This window comes from Megalopta genalis, chromosome 10, assembly GCF_051020955.1.
Source record: "Megalopta genalis isolate 19385.01 chromosome 10, iyMegGena1_principal, whole genome shotgun sequence".
Classification (NCBI taxonomy): domain Eukaryota; kingdom Metazoa; phylum Arthropoda; class Insecta; order Hymenoptera; family Halictidae; genus Megalopta; species Megalopta genalis.
The window spans coordinates 6,883,991-6,889,604 of NC_135022.1; the positions used below are offsets into that span (position 1 = coordinate 6,883,991).

At 40.1% G+C, this 5,614-nt stretch overlaps 1 long non-coding RNA gene across 1 annotated transcript; it reads right to left on the reverse strand.

Moving 5' to 3' along the window:
• Positions 1–2,838: 2,838 nt before the first annotated feature.
• LOC143260152 (uncharacterized) lies at positions 2,839–4,835 on the reverse strand. The gene is made up of 2 exons (XR_013034262.1): positions 3,385–4,835; positions 2,839–3,317 (listed from the first exon to the last, which is right to left on the reverse strand). It is a non-coding gene; the product is annotated as an uncharacterized LOC143260152 (long non-coding RNA).
• Positions 4,836–5,614: the final 779 nt, after the last annotated feature.

Consider the following 5,614-nt stretch of genomic DNA (forward strand, 5'->3'; position numbering starts at 1 on the left):
AGTTTCAATAGCTGTTATCATTCCATCATAAGATGATGGAAGTGTTAATAACAAATGAGAAATTACATCTATCTCTTCTAATTTTCCTCCAGCTGCTTTCAATTCAGTGATTAGGCCATCAAATGTCGTGAAGTGTCTCATCAATGGGGTATCACTTTGCAATTTTATACTCAGTAATTTCTTTTGCAGAGCCAGTTGAGTGGTACACACGAGGTGTCATGCACACCAGAAAATTAAAACGGCTGCCACGGTTAAACTTCATATTATTTCGGGTCCGAAAAATTAGTAAATATTCTTCAGACGTTCTAAAGTAAAGGTGAACAGCGTTTTTCTTAAAAATATCACTGTTATGTAGTAAAAAAATCCGGTAAGTTCTCGCCTTGTGACTTGTTCAATACTTCGAACGCGGCTCGAGTCCGTCCCGACCTTCTGTTAAAGCCTCGTGCTGCGGACTCTCTCGCGGACCCTCTCCCTCGCATCGTCACCTCTCATTGGCCAGTGTTTTTCGTTAATAACTCGTAAACAAAGCCCCAGATTGCATTTTCGCAAAGGAAAAAGTTACTTCAAATGACCTCAGCTACCCCTCATTTTTGGCTGTTAAAATAATCGTCGAACACCCTGTATAGCGGTATCTTTGATATACAGTTTACATCACCGTCGGTGCGTGTTGACGGAACCGGCGGAAACGTAATCTGATATTTTCGAATCTCAGTCCTAAGTAAACTATAAATTAATTTTTGTCCGAGGCTAAAGTTTCTTTTTCGACAATCGGAGACAATAAATTCTATTTCGGCGACGAGGGTGAGGAGATAAACATCCCGGACGGCTCGTACGAACTGGGGGCGATCAACGCTTACTTGAGGCGTGAGATAAGCGCGCGGTATCCTTCTCCAGCCAAAGATAACAACGATGTAGAATATCTGCTGATCCTACGAGCGATCAACAATACTATGAAAAGCGAAATTAAAAGCGCATATAAGATAGATTTTACGAAACCCGACACCGTGGGTCCAATCCTAGGATTCTCTAGGAATCGCATTCTATCACCGAACACGTGGCATGTATCGCACACTTCCGTGAATATCATTAACACGAATATTATTCGAATAGAATGCAACGTAACCACCGGTTCGTACGATAACGGGAAACTGATTCACACGATACACGAATTCGCGCCTAACACGTCGCCGGAGTATAAAATATCGGAAACACCGGCACGAGTCATTTACCTCCTGATCGTTACACGATCAATGGAAGATTTAACGGTTCGCATCGTGGACCAGTCTGCACGTTTGATTGATTTTCGAAACGAAGAAATCACGGTTCGGCTGGACGTTCGTCGAATCGTCTCATAACCTTGACATAGCCGTTATGTTAATTCATAATAATAATAATAGGATATCGAATACGTCGAACATAAAAAACGGCGCGCCATTTCGACAATAAGTAGAAGAAGAAGACGAGGAAACTAACCGAAACATGGAATATCTGCGATCTTTGGGATTCATCGTTACCAAGTAATCGAACTCGCTTCACCGCCATGTCCGACGACATTCTGAACATCTCTGAGGCACCAATCTTCGACAATCGAATAACTACGATCGACATGCACATCTACAATACGTACGCCAACACAACGTTTGGAAACAGTGATGAGATAAGAATACCCATTCAACATCAAGACTTGTACACTCTTCCGTGTAAAAGCTTCCTATACGTGGAGGGAAGACTCAGCCTACCGGGAGGATCGACCAACGACACGGTGGCTCTAGAGAACAATGCGGTAGCGTTTATGTTCGACGAGATACGTTATGAACTGAACGGAGTGGAAATCGATCGGTCCAGAAATCCCGGTACAACGACGATCTTGAAGAATTACATCAGTCTGAACATTACGAAGAGCAACGCGCTTGTGATGTAAATTTTCACACTTAGATATATAAAAAACTTTATTTCATTCAAGCTGGTTACGCCTGAATGTACAATACAATAAATGAACACAGTACAAATTTTAATAGTAACGACGGACAGCAATTTGATGTGTATGGGTCAAAACCCTGATTCCAACTCAATGGTCTGTCTTTGATGTGCGGTGATTTTATACAGGCTCTTATCTCGCTCCACGTGGAGCAGGCTCTTATCTCGCTCCACGTGGATCGTAGTCGGCTGGACCTCAACCGGATGTTGTTATGATGGTGTAACGGGGCGTGTAGGCTGTCACACGCTGTCCAACGCGGGCTGGATATACAGAAACGATGATCAACGGAGGGAAACTCTCACCGTAACGCTTACGAATTTGCTACATTTCAACTTTTGCGGGCATATGAACACATTGCTAGACTTCTGCGAAGATTACAAACGTGTTGTAATAAATGCTCGGCACGGATTGATTTTGATTCGCGAGCGCAACGACGCTAACGCGTTACGAAGCAGGTCCGACAATGCGAAACCTGTCCTGGATTTGTATAAAATTCAATGGAGAATGCCGCACGTCACTTTGGATGGAATACACAAGTTGTCGATGCTGCGTATGCTTGAGAGCGAAAGATCGATCAGCATGAGTTTCCGTTCGTGGTTACTGTACAAATATCCGATGCTGCATACAACCACGAAGCACACGTGGGCGATAAAAACAGCTCCGCAAATGAAAAAACCGCGGTACGTGACATTCGCGTTACAAACCGAAAGGAGAAACGATTTAAAGAGAAACTCAACCCAATTCGATTCGTGCTTATTATCCAATATTCGACTTTACCTGAACTCGGAGATGTATCCCTATTTTCGATTGATGCGTATGCTTTTACACAGCAAATTTACAAATTAAAAAATATTTTAAACTTTGTATTACATTTTTTTTATTCATCGTTGTCGTCATCATCGTTGATGGACAAAACGGACATTGCGCGCTAAACATATATTATAATCAAGCGTTTTTTAAAATAAATTTTTAATTTCATTAATTTTCAAACTCACAATTATTGCACACGCCTCTGTCTTCTCCTCCATCGTCTGGTGAAGGATGCCACACTCGTCCACGCTTCTTGGCGGTATCGACGTCGTTCGAGGATCGTACGGACAATTCCTGGACCAAAAACGATGCTCCAACATGGGTTTGTCCCAGGCTTTCCACCAATAGAGTTCTATGCCTCACATGAAGCATTCCATGAAATCATCCTCCCTCAGATAATAAAATCCAGCGATCGCGAGCTCCTCCGGCTTAATAAACGGGACCGGTCAATTTTCAAAGCTGCGAAGCCTGTCCTCTTCGCACCGATAATCCATACGTTCTAATGTTCTCTCTCACTCTCTTTCTCTCTCTACAAAAAGGCGCGATAAAAATAAAAAATAATTGTAACTGAAAGAAAAAGAAAAAAAATGTGTTACCTTTCGATTTCATTAGCCACATCCAAAATACACGAACTTTGCTCAAACAACAATGATATTGAATCTTCTCTTTCGAAGTTCGCGTCCAGCAATGGAGCCTTCATGGTATGTGGTATTCTTGATTCATCGGTTCCGCGATCAATGAATTGAATTTCGGACAGCCGAGATATTCCAAATTGAAACTGCGAACTCCTATTTTATTTAAAATATTTTTTAAATGTTTGTACGCGACGACGGGATCCTTGTAGTCTCGAACGAAATTTTTTATAATAGTGCCAATGTCCTCTTGTTGATAATTCTTTTTCCCCTATAAATTTTTAAATAGAATCCCGTGCACGAAATTCGAGACATGCCATGCAGACTTCTGATCGCTTCTGGATAAATCCATGTAGCGAACGCGCAATTCGAATTCAAATAATTCATATTCAGCGCTATGAGCATTTACGATGGCTAATTCTTTACAATTAAATTTGTTGGCTACGAAGAAACCGTCCATATCGACAATAAAATCTATTGCGGGCATCTTAAACGTAAACTTACTTTTTGCAAAATATATGTCTATAGCAACACGCACCTTTCCACTGTACGACAACGATTTAATTTGCTCCGCGTTATGCTTCATCTATTTATTAACATGCACGCACGCGCACTTCACTCTCCACAACGTCGTAAAAATGCAAGCGCTCCCTCTCTAATCTACCCCTCTCTCTCTCGCTCTCTCACTCTAAAACATTTCGTACAATGTAAAAATGCAAGCGCGATAAAATAACGCCACATGATATTAAATTCAATAAGACAAGAAGACTGCATAGAAATCGTCTCCAGACTCGTTACAAATGCGATGCATTCGTCGTGTGCGACGGAAACCGTTGCGAAAAAATGGTTAAACATTATAATTAAAGACATTATTTTATGTCGAATAATATCACTTTAATTAGTATATACTTTCATATATTTTATCATTAAATTAAGAATATATGGTTACTTTTGTTTAAATCAAAACAACTACCGTGAGAACTGTTTCTAGATCAAGATTTAGAAAGGTTTTAACTATTTGTATTGTTCTGCCTCTGTTGCTCTCTCTTTCGATGATTAGAGGAGCTTGCCAGACAAATATTATCTGAAGCAGAACTACATACTAAAGGAGGTGATAAAGATCCAACGGCGAGAGAGAAAGAGCACTGAGAAATTTCTTTGAAATTCTTTTTAACCTCTTTGAAGTAGGTTTGCAACTGAAAGTCTACCAAATGCTCAAAGAGAAGAACGAAACAAACCTGATTGCTGTAACAATGAAGTTTTTGCATGATAAGCTTAAGAAATTAATCAAAAATATTTCCAAATATGATGATTTGTGTTGGGACAAAAGGTTGGACAGAAGAGGAGCTTGCAAGACCGAGATTGCAGAATCTATAGCCTACGTATTAGCTGCTGTGGGTAAAGTAGATTATTTTTTTTTTTGAGGACCTGATTACAGGTAGTAGAGGATTCAGTTTTTATTAATTACCTTAATAGTTTTGTTAAACATATAATCTCTAAGACAGATGATTTATCAAATGATATAGAATACCTTGTTATCTACAGGGTGTTCTACAATTATTTTAACAGCCGAAAAAGAGGGGTAGCTGAGGTCATTTGAAGTAACTTTTTCCTTTGCGAAAATGCAATCTGCGGCTTTGTTTACGAGTTATTAACGAAAAACACTGGCCAATGAGAGGTGACGGTGCGAAAGAGAGAGAGAGTCCGCAGCACGAGGCTTTGACAGAAGGTCGGGACGGACTCGAGCCGCGTTCGAAGTATTGAACAAGTCACGAAGCGTGAACTTCCCGGATTTTTTTTATTACGTAAAAGTGATATTTTTAAGAAAAACGCTGTTCATCTCTACTTTAGAAGGTCTGAAGAATATTTACTAATTTTTCAGACTCGAAATTATACGTAGTTTAACCGTGACAGCCGTTTTAATTTTCTGGTGTGCATGACACCTCGTGTGTACCATATGAAATTTTTATGCAAGATGTACAGTGAAGATTAACGAATGATTTGCAAAGCTGATTTAATAATAAATAACCGCGTTAAGGGACGTAAAGGATTAGTTTATTAGAGAAATATGAAAAATATTATCAATAAGAAACTCACCCATTTAGTTGAGAATGCATTTGCTGACTCGTATGTACTGACCTCGTACAACTAACAGCTGATCCCAGGTCGGTGGCCGCAATATTCGAGGGATACT